The sequence below is a fragment of the Durio zibethinus genome, chromosome 10, assembly GCF_047325235.1.
Source record: "Durio zibethinus cultivar Kanyao isolate XHJ-2024 chromosome 10, ASM4732523v1, whole genome shotgun sequence".
Taxonomy (NCBI): domain Eukaryota; kingdom Viridiplantae; phylum Streptophyta; class Magnoliopsida; order Malvales; family Malvaceae; genus Durio; species Durio zibethinus.
Window position 1 is genome coordinate 26,546,253 of NC_143171.1, and position 14,014 is coordinate 26,560,266.

Below are 14,014 nucleotides of genomic sequence, written 5' to 3' on the forward strand. Positions count from 1 at the left end.
TACTAACCAAAGTTTTATAGAAGAGAACTCCATTTAAAGCATGGTTTGTTTATAAACCAAACTTGCAACATCTAAAAACCTTTGGTTGCTAATGTTTTTCTTATGTGCCACAAGTAAAAAGAGATAAATTAGACAAAAAGATAAAACCGAGAGTCTTTATTGGATATAGCAACTCATCTAAAGCTTACAGAATTTTTCAACCACAAAATGAAAAAATTCTTGTGAGTAAAGATGTTAAGTTCATAGAGGATAGACAATGGAACTGGAAAGAGTCAGAAAAAGAGCAACACTCAGAGTTTCAGCAAAATCCTGAGGATGACATAGATAAAGTACCAGTCAGAGGTACAAAGCCATTGCTTGATATTTATGAAAGGTATAATGTTGCTATTTTTGAGCTTGCAGAGTTTAAAAAGGCAGAGAAGGATTACAAGTGGATTAAAGCAATGAATGAGGAGCTTAGAATGATTGAAAAGAATGACATTTGAGAGTTGGTGGACAGACTTAACACAAAAAACCTATAGGTGTCAAATGTTTACAGAACCAAACTTAATACAGATAGTTCTGTAAATAAATATAAAGTCAGATTAGTTGTGAAAGGATATACTCAAGTGTTTGGAGTAGATTTCTCTGAGACCTTTGCTCTAGTAGCACGACTTGATACAAGCTACTTGATTTGGCAGCACAGAAGGGATGGAAAGTTTACCAGCTGGATGTAAAATCTGCATTTTTAAATGGTTATTTACATGAAGAAATCTTTGTAGAGCAGCCAGAAGGTTTCCAAGTCAAGAGACAAGAAAAAAAGGTCTACTTATTAAAAAAGGCCTTGTATGACCTTAAACAAGCTCCCAAGGCCTGGTATAGCAGGATTGATGAACACCTACTAGGTTTTGGTTTTGTTAAAAGCCTAAGTGAGGCTACATTGTATGTAAAAGAAATTGATGATAATCTAATCATAGTTTTTATTTATATTGATGGCATGCTTGTGACAGAAAGTGATGAGGAGCTAATAAAAGAGTTTAAGGCCGAAATGCTCAAAGTATTTAAGATGATAGACCTTGGTCTGGTGTCTTATTTTTTTGGTATGAAGGTGAAGTAAAATCAAGATGGAGTTTTCATATGCCAAAAAAAATATGCAAGGAAAATACTTAAAAATTTTCATATAAAGGACTGCAAATGCACAAACACCTTAATGAATCAAAAGGAAAAATTTAGCAAAGATGATAAGTCAGACAAAATTGATGAAGGTCAGTATAGAAGTTTGATTGATTGTTTGATATATCTTACTGCCACCAGACCAGACATTATGTTTGCAGTGAGCCTGCTCTCATAATTCATGCATTATGCTAGTAAGGTACACTTTCAAGCTGCTAAAAAGATTGTCAGATATATTAAAGGCACAATAAATTATGGTATCAAATATTTTTATTATCAGGATTTTAAGCTCCATGGTTACTCTGATAATGATTGGGCAGGTTCAGTTGATGATAGGAGAAGCACAGTATGTTTTTATTTTGGCTTTGGATCAGAAATGTTCTCATGGTATTCAAAGAAGCAAGAAGTGATAGCTCAAAGCACAGCTGAGGTTAAGTATGTTGTAGCCACTGCAGCTGTGAATCAAGCACTTTGACTCAGGAAGATACTTACAGACTTCCACATAAAAGAAAATGAGCTAACATAGATTTATATAGACAACCAAGATGTAATTTCAATATCAAATAATCCTGTTTTTCATGGCAAGACTAAACACTTTAAGATCAAATTATATTTCTTAAAAAAAATGTAAAAAGAAGGTGAAGTCAGTTTGCTTTATTATAGAACTGAGGATCAAATTGTAAATGTGTTAACCAAAGCCCTATCCAAAACTAGATTTGAAGCTTTAAAAAGTAAACTAGGTCTTGATAGCTACTAAGGTAAGAAAGAGTGTTGCAAGAATACCTTATTAGTTGCATTATGCAGACATAGACTGTTAATGTATGATGAATAATTAGATGTGTGTTAGTGGTTTATGGAAGTTAGATGTTTGTTGATGGTTTATGAAAGTTAGATATGTGTTAGTGGTTTATAAAAGTTAGGTGTGTGTTAGTGGTTTTTGTTTATGGCTTGTAAATAGAAAGATCATGCCTTGTGACTAGTAGTTATTTTAGTTTTAGGTTAAAATCTTTTTGTATTTAAGGATGTTGCATCAAATGAAAAAATGAGATAACATTTTCAGTTTCATATTCTCATTGTTCATTCTCACAAGTGTTTTGTCCTAAAAAAAACTAACATAATTTTATAGTATCCTGATTTTGTATCATTATTCTTTTATATAGTTTTTCCTTCAAAGAATTATTAGTATTGTTTTTCTCTGCTTATATAGGTCATTTGGTGCTACTTTATAAAACCTAAAGCCCTTATCTGAGGCAGATGCAGCTGGAAAACGTATTATAGAAGTTATTAAAAGAGTTCCTACCAATGATTTACCCAATATGGAAGGTCAAATTTTTAACAATTTCCTATGGGAAGTTGACTTCAAACACGTGGAATTCGATTATCCATCAAAGCCTGAAAACATAATTTTCAACAAATTTTGCCTCAATATTCCAGCAAGAAAGACTATAACCTTAGTGGGTAGCAGTGGCTGTTAGTAGTTTAAAATGTGGTGTATCCCACATTGAGTAAAAAGATCACTTATAAATGGTTTAAAAGAAATTACTTATATTATTTAAGTAATTGAGCTAAATGTTGGAGTGGGTCAAGTCATTTGGGCTTGCTAGGAGTTTTTTTAATGGGTTGGACAATTTTAAAAGTCAAAGATGGGCACTTGGGGCACTTGGGCTTGTTTGGCAATAGATTTAATTTTTAAATCTTTATTATTATTATTATTTATTTATTTCAAAATATTATTGATTTCGAATAAATATGCTTGAACAGTAAAAGACATGATTGTTTAAATAAAGTTTATTTAAACAATAAAATAGAACTATACAAAATATCATGACTTTTTGAATTGGTTTGATTAATGACTGTTCATTTATTATAAATAGATCTTTCTGCTTGATCAATTTCATTACTTCTGATTTAGAGAGTTTTAAGGCTTTATTGTATCTTATAGGCATAATTGCCTTTAAGACACTGTTATTCACGCCTTAAAGCCATATTTTCTTCTTTCTTATTATTTTTATTTTTCTTAAATCTACTAACAATTTAAAGGCAATTATGGATACTACATCTACTATTGTCCTTACTAATGCTATAGATTTGGAATCAAGCATGAAGGTTCATTTTCAAAATCAAGATCTAATCAGACTTGATCATTTTAATGGATCAAACTACACTAGGTGAAAGGACAAAATAATTTTTCTATTGACAGCATTGAAGATGTTTTATGTACTTGATCCAAATTTGGAACCAATTTCAAAACCAACTCCCGAAGATTCTGATATTATTAAGGCAACAAGAAGTAAACGTGAAGAAGATGAATTAGTCTGTCGAGGTTATATTCTGAATTCATTATCTGACCGTCTATATGACCTATACAGAAATATAAAAACACCAAAAGAGATATGGACTACTCTTGAGCACAAATACATGAACGAAAAAAAAGGTACGGATAAGTTTTTACCTTTGAAATACTTTGAATTTTCAATAACTGATGATAAACCAATCATGGACCAAGTGCATGAGTTACAAATTCTGGTCTTTAAGTTAAGTGAGCTGAAAATTAAGGTTCCTGATTCACTTCAAGTTGGAGCTATTTTGTCAAAACTTCCCTATTCATGGAATGGATATAGGAAGAAAGTTCTGCATTCAACAGATACTTTCATTATTAAAGAATTTCAAACTCACATACAGATTGAAGCAGAAAATCGTGCAAGAGATGCACTCTTTCTTGGAGGTTCTAATGTGAATTACGTTAATGGACAAAATTCTAAAAAAACTCACAAGTCATTTGGTAAATTTCAAAACAATTTTAAAGTCAAGAAAAATGGATTTAAGAAGTCCAAATTTAACAAGAACAAAATGTGTTTCTATTGTGAAAAGAAAACATTTGATTAAAGATTACAGATTTAAAAAACGTTGGAATTAAGATTGGTTCTAGTTCTGAAAGCAAGACAAATCTGGTTGAGTAAAAAATTAATGAATTTTTTGCAATGGTGACTGACATGCAAATTGGAATGATCACTGAAGTTTATATGGCTACTACAAATAAGTCATCTGATTGGTGGCTAGATTCTGGTGCAACAATTTATGTTTACAATAACAAAAAGCAATTCAAGACTTATGAAGAATGCAAGAAACCAGAAAACATCCTTATGAGAAATCATGTTCTTGCCAAAGTGATTGGAAAAGGAACGGTTGAATTAAAATTCACCTCAGGGCAGAAACTAACTCTAATTAATGTTTTTCATGTTCCTAATAGTAGAAAGAACCTTGTATCTACAAATCTATTACGTAAAAAAGGCTTTAAGATTGTACTAGAGTCTGATAAAGTTATAGTCTCTAAAAATGGTGTATTCATTGAAAAAAAGATATTCCAATGATGGTTTGTTTAAACTAAGCATTGATGAAATAAATAATGTTTCTACTTATATTGTTGAGCATTCTTCTTTTTTGTGGCATGCTAGATTAGGACATTTAAATTATCATTATATGAATCATATGACTAAGCATGGTTATATAACATACCAGAAAAATCATGACATTAAATGTAAAATCTGTGTCAAAGCAAAAATGACTAAGAAACCTTTTCCTAAAGCTAAAAGAAATACAAAATTATTAGAACTTATACATTCTGATATTTGTGAGCTAAATGGTTTATTAACAAGGGGAGAAAAAAGGTATTTTATAACATTTATAAATGATATTTCTCGTTATACTTTTGTGTATCTAATGAAAACAAAATATGAAACCTTTGATAAATTCAAAGAATATAAATCAATTGTTGAAAATCAAAAAGAGAAGAAAATCAAAATTCTTCGAACAGATAGGGGTGGAAAATATTTTTTAGATTCATTTTATCTTTTTTGTGAAGATAATGAAATTATTCATCAAAGGACAGCCCCTTATGCACCCCAACAAAATGGTTTAGCCGAAAGAAAAAATAGAATCTTTGTTGATATGGTAAATAGTATGTTGTTAAATGCTAAATTACCTCTGAATCTTTGGAGAGATGCACTTTTAACAGCATGCCACATACATAATAGAATTCTTTTAAAAAAATTCTTAAAGACACCATATGAACTTTGGAATCATGGCAGAAAACCAAATTTGGATTATTTTAAAGTGTGGGGGTGCATTGCCTTTTATAAAATACCTCATCCTTATAAATCAAAATTAGGACCTAAAGGTATTAAAAGTATTTTTGTTGGTTATGCACAAAATTAAAAAGCATATAGACTTCTTGATTTAAATACTAATGTTATTATTGAATCTATTCATGTAAAATTTTTTGAAAATAAGTTTATATGTGATACCAAAATTGATATGGAGAAACAAATTAAAATGATTCTTACGAATGGAAATAAAAGAAAAGAAAGTAATGATTATGTTGAAATTAGAATGAGCAAAAGAGTTAGAAAAGATAATCTTTTGCTTTCTGATTTTGTTTCTTCAGATTCTATAGTATTCATAGTAAAAGAGAATAGAATCAAAGTGCTTAAGAAAACACCAATTCTACTAAATGTAGATGAAGACCCTAAAACATTTAATGAAGCTATGACTTCAAAAGATGTTGTTTTTTGAAAAGAAGCTATTAATGATGAAATGAACTCAATCATGTCCAATAATACATGGGTCTTGGTAGATTTACCTCCAGGTTCTAAACCTATAGGATGTAAATGGGTGTTTAGAAAGAAATATAATATAGATGGTTCTATACAAACCTTAAAGCAAGATTAGTTGCAAAAGGTTTTAAACAAAAAGAAGGCATAGATTATTTTGATACATATGCTCCAGTAGCTAGAATAACATCCATTAGAGTTTTTATAGCTTTGGCTTCCATTCATAAACTGCATGTGCATCAAATGAATGTTAAAACAGCCTTTTTAAATGGTGACTTAAAGGAAGAAATATACATGAAACAACCAGAAGATTTTATTCTTCAGGTGATGAGAATAAAGTTTGTAAATTAATTAAGTCACTTTATGGGCTAAAGCAAGCTCCTAAACAATGGTATGAAAAGTTTGATTCAATCATAGTAGCCAATAGTTTTAAACATAATGGAGCAGATAAGTGCATTTACTCAAAATTTGCTAAAGAATATGGAGTTATAATATGTTTCTATATGGATGATATGCTAATATTTGGTACTAATATGATTGGCATGAATGAAACCAAAAGGTATCTGATTTCTAATTTCAAAATGAAATATTTAAATGAAGTTGATACCATTTTGAGAATTAAAGTTAAGAGATATAATAAGCGTTTCATTCTTAATCAAAGCTATTATATTGAGAAACTGCTTAATAAGTTTAAGTATTTCAATATAAAAGAAACCAATACTCCATATGATACAAGTATAAAATTAATAGAAAATCAAGATAATGTAATTACACAACTTGAATATGCTAGTGCTATTGGAAGTATTATGTATGCTATGCATTGTACTAGGCCAGATATAGCTTTTGCTATTTGCACGTTATCGAGATATACAAGTAAGCCTAGTATAAGTCATTAAAAAGTCATAGGAAGAGTTCTAGGTTATCTTAAAAGAACTAAAGATTTTGGTTTATTTTATTCCGGAGATCCGACTGTTTTGGAAGGATATTCATATGCAAGTTGGATCATTAGTATAAGTGACAATAAATCCACTTCAGGATGGATGTTTACCACTAGAGGTGGTGTAATTAGTTAGGCATTCAAGAAACAAACTTGCATTTCACATTCAACTATGGAATCTGAATTTTTAGCTTTAGCTGCAGCAAGCAAGGAAGCTGAATGGCTAAGAAATTTATTAATGGATATAGAGTTGTGGCCACAACTAATGACAGTCATTTCCTTATACTGTGATAGTGAAGCTACTATGTCTAGAGCTTATAGTGAAATTTATAATGAAAAATCTAGACATATTAGTCTAAGACATGATTATATAAGAGAATTGATAAAAAATGGGATAATTACCATCATATATGTTAAATCTACTAAAAACTTAGCAGATCCTCTTACCAAGGCGCTACCTAGAAATTTGGTAAGAAGCACCACAAGTGGAATGGGTTTAAAATTCCTTTTAGACACCAATAATGGGAACCTAACTTTGAATTAGTAACCTCTAATTGCAAAGTTTAATAGGTAATAACAAATTATTGTTATGTGTCTATAAACACTAGTCAACCCATTCTATATATTTGGAATACTAGTGTAAGCCATTACGTAAATGGAGGATGGGATTGAACTCTTAATGGAGTTAATAATTAAATGTCTATAACAATAGAGACATAAATAAGAAACTCCACCTATATAAACATAGAAATGGTGCCGCTTCAACAAGAAAATTGGAAACTTTCTTGTAAATGTTTATGAATAAGGATAAGCACATGGCCATAATAGTGCTAAAGGGATTATAAATCTTTGACAGAATATTAAATAAATATTATGTGTGTTATATCTTCAATTTTAACATTAGGAGTTGATGTTTAATCTGCAGACACCATCAACTTTGTTAGAATTCTAAGTTATATACGCTAATTGAAGGTTTAAATCGAAAGATACCTTTTTATTTGTGTGAAAGGTTAAAGATTAAGCACCAACATTTCAAACTAGTGCGAGATTGTTGGTAGTTTAGAATGTGATGTATCCCACATTGAGTAGAAAGATCACTTATAAATGGTTTAAAAGAAATTACTTATATTATTTAAGTAATTGAGCTAAGTGTTGGAGTGTGCTAAGTCATTTGAGCTTGCTAGGAGTTTTCCTAGTGGGTTGGATAATTTTAAAAGTCAAAGATGGGTACTTGGGCACTTGGGAGGCTGTCTACTATGTCAAAAAAAAGTGGGGAATGCACATTTGATTGAAACAGTTCCCCATTAACTATTTTACGTCTTTGGGCACGCACAGCACCTTTTATTATGTCTCTCTGGCGAATATTCCATCAAAGATATTTCGTTTGGTATAATAAAATCATCCTTTAACTCCTTAGAAAAAATTATTGCATACAAGTCAAAGATGGGCACTTGGAACTTTTGGGCTTATTTGGTAAATAAATTTAATTTTTAAATCTTTATTATTATTATTATTATTATTATTATTATTATTATTTATTTCGAAATATTATTGATTGGGGCACTTGCGCTTGTTTGGCAAATAGATTTAATTTTTAAATCTTTATTATAATTATTTTTATTTTTATTTATTTCGAAATATTATTGATTTCAAATAAATATATTTGAACAGTAAAAGACATGATTGTTTAAATAAAATTTATTTAAATAATAAAATATGACTATACAAAATGTGATGACTTTTTAAATTTATTTGATTAATGATTGTTCATTTATTATAAATAGATCTTTCTGCCTGATCAATTTCACTACTTATGATTTAGAGAATTTTAAAGCTTTGTTGTATCCTATAGACATAATTGCCTTTAAGATAGTATTATTCACGCCTCAAAGCCATATTTTTTTCTTTCTTACTATTTTTGTTTTTCTTAAATCTACTAACAGTGGCTCAGGAAAATCCACAGTGATATCACTTGTGCGCAGAGGTTTTATGATCCGCTTGAGAGGGACATTCTACTAGATGGGGTTTCTATAAACAAATCGTAGCTCAAGTGGCTAAGATCACAAATAGGTTTGGTGAGTCAAGAGCCTACATTATTTGCAACAACCATTAAGGAGAATACACTTTTTGGTAAGGAAAATGCTGAAATGGATGAGGTTATTGAAGCTGCCAAAGTTTCCAATACTCATAATTTCATATCCCAGTTGCCTCAAAGATATGATACCCAGGTTCTGTCTGCATCTCAGTTGGCTTTATTAGTTTCAACTAATACACAAAAAAAGAGACTACCATTAGTCTCAAATTCTATAACAATGCTAAACAAATTTCTCTTTTGTCATTTGCAATAAGTGTCAGACACTTCATCCAACATGCCATAGATGCTTGATATGTCATTTAAACTATGGGGTTGCACTGCCTGTGAACTCTATTACCTTTTAAATCTATTGCCATAGATGCATGTGCAAATTGTTTCAGCATATTTTGGCGTTGAGTAAGCACCACACAAAATATGAAGCTTTAACTTTTATGTATAAAGAGGTTGGCGAGAGAGGTGTTCAACATGACAGAAACAGCGAATGGCCATAGCACGGGCAATAATTAAAGCACCCAAAATTCTTCTCCTTGATGAAGCAACAAGCGCATTAGACTCTGAATCAAGGACTGTTGTCCAAGTAGCTGTCGAAAAGGCTCCCATTGGTCGCACCACCATAATTATTGCCCACCGTCTCTCCACCATTTGACATTCAAATTTAATTCTGTTGTCCAAAATGGCCAGGTCATGGAAACTGGCTCACATGATGCATTACTAGAAAACAAAAGATGGTATCTATACTTCATTAGTCCAGCTTCAGCAAAGAGAAAAAGAAAAACCCTCTGAAGAAGCTGATATAGATTTATCCGCAAATGCTTTATTATATGTAACAGACATGTACATAAACAATTCTAGCACTGGCAGACTTTCATTAGATGGCCAGACAAGTTCTGCCAATTCAGTGGCACCAAATCAAGCTTCTCTTGGTGGAGAAACCAATGTTGAGAATCATCAGTTACTGGTCCCATCCTTAAGAAGAATGTTAAGATTGAATTTGCCAGAGTGGAAACAAGCGACGTTGGGATGCATAGGTGCAATCTTATTTAGTGCTGTACAACCACTTTATGCTTTCACTCTAGGGTCAATGATATCAGTATTTTTTCTGACAGATCATGATGAGATTAAAGAGAAGACAAGGGTTTATGCATTGAGATTCCTTGGGTTCTCAGTTTTTATGCTTAAAATCAATGTTATTCAGCTTTACAATTTTGCTTACATGGTTGAGCACTTGACAAAGAAGATCAGAGGGAGGATGGTTTCAAAGATACTGACATTTGAAGTTGGCTGGTTTGATCAAGATGAAAATTTGAGCGGTACCATTTGCTCTAGACTAGCCAATGCCAGTGTAGTAAGATTCTTGTCCACTTGTTTCCTTAATAATCTTTCTACTTCTATATGAAACATAACTTGAGTATTTTCCTCAAAGAAGAATATTACTGAAATGGAAGTATAATGCCCTCTGATGTTGGCAGGTGAGATCCTTGGTGGGTGATCGAATGTCTCTCCTTGTGCAAACCTTCTGTGCTGCAACCATAGCGTGTGCCTTGGGCCTGATCATTGCATGGAGGCTTGCATTTGTCATGATAGCCTCCCAGCCCCTCAACATCCTTTGCATGTACACTCGAATGGTCTTGCTCAAAAACATCTCCGAGAAAGCTATCAAAGCCTAGGAAGAAAGCAGCAAGCTTGCAGCTGAGGCAGTGTCTAACCACCGTACCATCACCGCCGTCTCATCTCAAGATAGAATTCTGAAAATGCTCGAGAAGGTCCATGAAGTTCCAAGTCGAGAGAACATTCATCAATCTTGGCTTGCAGGTCCTGGATTTGGCACATCTCAGTTCATTGTAGCCTTTGTGTTTGCCTTGGGTTTTTGGTATGGAAGTAAACTCATTTCCCAAGGTAACATCATTCCACACGCCCTTATCAAGACATTCTTGATCTTAGTATGCACTGGCAGTATCATAGCTGAAGCCGGAAGCATAACAACAGACCTGACTGAGGGCTCTGACATTATTGGATCTTTGTTTGCAGTTCTAGACCGCTATACAAACATTCAACCTGAAGACTCCAATGGTTTCTTTGCTGAAAATATTACAGGACATATTGAAATTTGTGACATTGACTTTTCGTATCCTGCAAGGCCTAATATGATCATTCTAAAGGACCTCTCAATCAACATTGAAGCTGGGAAATCAACAGCATTGGTGGGACAAAGTGGCAGTGGCAAATCAACAGTTATTAGCTTGATTGAGAGATTTTATGATCCTCTCAAAGGTTTAGTGAAAATTGGTGGTCGAGACATAAGGTCATATCATCTGAGGCCATTAAGGAAACACATAGCTCTTGTAAGCCAAGAGCTAATATTATTTTCTGGCACCATAATAGAAAACATTGTATATGGAGCATTTGATAAAATTGATGAATCAGAGATCATTGAAGCAGCCAAGGCAGCCAGCGCACATGATTTCATAGCAAGTCCAACAGATGGTTATGATACATGGTTTGGAAATGGGGGAATGCAGCTTTCCGGGGGCCAAAAGTAGCGGATTGCAATAGCCCGAGCCATCCTAAAAAATCCAGCAGTGCTGCTATTAGATAAGGTAACCAGTGCACTTGACAGTCAATCGGAGAAAATGGTGGAAGAGGCAGTACAGACTGTAACGATGGGGAGGACCAATGTAGTTGTTGCACATAGGTTAAGTACCATACAAGATTGTGATTAAATAGCTGTGTTGAATAAAGGGAAAGTAATAGAGAAAGGAACTCACCGATCTTTGTTGGCAAAGGGACCAGCAGGAGCTTACTTCTCATTACTCAGCTTCCAAAGGAACCCCGTCACATTATCTATTAACTAATTGATAGTGAAATGCCTAACTTTGTTAAAGAACAACTAGTCTGTTAGGTGTATTCAATCAACAGTAAGGCAGATGTGTTTCTAGTCTTTAAAGCTTTAAAACAAGAATAAAGCTTGAATCTGAAAAGAAGATCAAATGTTTGAGGACTGATAATGGAGGGAAATATACCAACAAAGAATTTGATGAATTCTGTCAAGAGGAAGGAATCAAAAGTTAGTTCACAATGCCATTCACACCACAACAAAATGGAGTGGTAGAGCGGATGAACAAAACACCATGGGAAAGAGTTACAGCAATGTTAAGGGCTGCAAGACTAGCCAAGTCATTTTGGCTAAAACAGTCAAAATCGCCTGTTATATGATCAATCAGTCTCCATCAACTGCAGTTGATCTGAAAACACCAATGGAAATGTGGAAGGTAAACCACATGACTATTCTCACTTACATACATTTGGGAGTCCTGTGTTTGTCATGCAAATAATTAAACTGGATCCAAATTCCAGAAAGTATTTATTCTTGGGATATGCTGATGGAATTAAAGGTATTTCTGTGGGATCTCACTACTGGCAAAGTTGTCATCAGTAAAGACGTAATATTTGCAGAAAATAAGGTGAAGGAAAATGAAAGCACTCCAATAGAGACTACATCAATTGAAGTAGGAGATATTCAAAATGGAGAAGATTCAGACTATTCTGAAGCTACACCAGAGCTTGAAGCACAAGAACAAGTGGAGACTGAAGTTTCTGATGTCCATCTGTGTACTCGTGAGAGAAGACCTCCAACTTGGCACTCAGAATACATTATTGAGAGTAATATTGCATACTATCTTCTAACAGAGGATGGAGAGCCATCAACTTTCCAACAGATTACCAAAAGCTTGAATGTATCTCTGTGGATGAAAGCAATGCAAGAGGAGATTGAAGCTTACACAAAATCAAGACGTGGGATCTTGTTCCGCTACCACTAGCGTTACGGCAATGACCAAGTGGAGCGTTATCGTACGAGATTGGTGGTAAAAGGATATGCTCAAGAAGAGGACTTCAATGAAATATTTTCACCAGTGATCAGAGTAGGCTTAGCTATGTGTGCTACATTTGATCTTCACTTAGAGCAGTTAGATGTTAAGACTGCATTTCTTTACGGAGAACTTGAAGGAAAAATTTATATGCTCCAATCAAAAGGTTTTGTCGCAAAGAGAACTTGGTTTGCAGTTTGAACAAACTCTGTACGGTCTAAAACAGGCACCAAGGTATTGGTACAAGAGATTTGATTCCTTCATGATCAGTCTTGGGTACAGCAGACTTAATTCAGACTATTGTACGTATTACAAAAGATTTAAAGAAAATACTTTTATCATCCTGCTGTTGTACGTGGATGACATATTGGTCGTAGGTGCCAACATAAATCAGTCCAAAAATTAAACACACAATTGGCTAGGGAATTTAACATGAAGGAGTCGACTGCATCATTCAATTTATTTTTTTGCATCTTTCGGCCCCTTTCAAATCAGAAACTTCAAGCTTCTACATGTTTCTTTATCTTTTGGCCGAACTGGCCTTCTTTCATTTATGAAAGAAGGAAGTTTGACAAGGACTGCATCATTCAATCTATTTGTTCACGGCTTTTGATTCCTTTCAAAGTTGAACCTTCAAGCTTCTGCATGTTTCTTTCTCATTTGGCCGAAATGGTCTTCTGTCATTTACGAAAGGTTTATAATATTTGCCAAAAAGTATTTGACCATCAATGCTGCTTACTTCATCATTTACCTCCTTTTGGCTTTTCCTATGCATTTGTTCATTTTCGGCTGGGAATCTGAAATGGTAGATACCATTTCATGTAGTATGACTATGTCTTTTGATTTTTTTTATTTTATTTCAATTATTAACTTATATATTGAAATGTAGAGAGAAGAATTAAGATTCAATTGCCAACTACTGGACATGACATTCTTTCTAGACTTAAGATGTACCATACATATATACTCTTGTTAATATTAAGTGCCAAATATCATGAAAACAGTTCTTTTTTATTTTACGAAAAATGTTGAAGGGTTGCAAGTACTGAGATTTGAACACCAGATCTGCTGGTTATTGCCTCAACTGCATGAACCAATTAAATTAAATCTGTTTTCAATCAAAACAGTTTTTAATGACTAATTAGTAACAGTTTTTTCATTAGACCAGTATCTGAGTCATTGGCGAAGTGATCTAAAAGTTTCATCTAATTAAACTAAAAAATGCCACAAGTTGCTAATTAACTGTCATATAAAATTAACCACATTAATTTTTTATTTTACATCGTTATGACGACAACACTTTACTATCTATAAAAAGAATATGGAAGTCAATCATCTTTGCTTGGCACCTACA

General features: G+C 33.0%; 1 pseudogene; it reads left to right on the top strand.

The window, feature by feature from the left end:
* Positions 1 to 1,189: 1,189 nt before the first annotated feature.
* On the top strand, positions 1,190 to 13,461 carry LOC111293413 (ABC transporter B family member 15-like; annotated as a pseudogene).
* Positions 13,462 to 14,014: the final 553 nt, after the last annotated feature.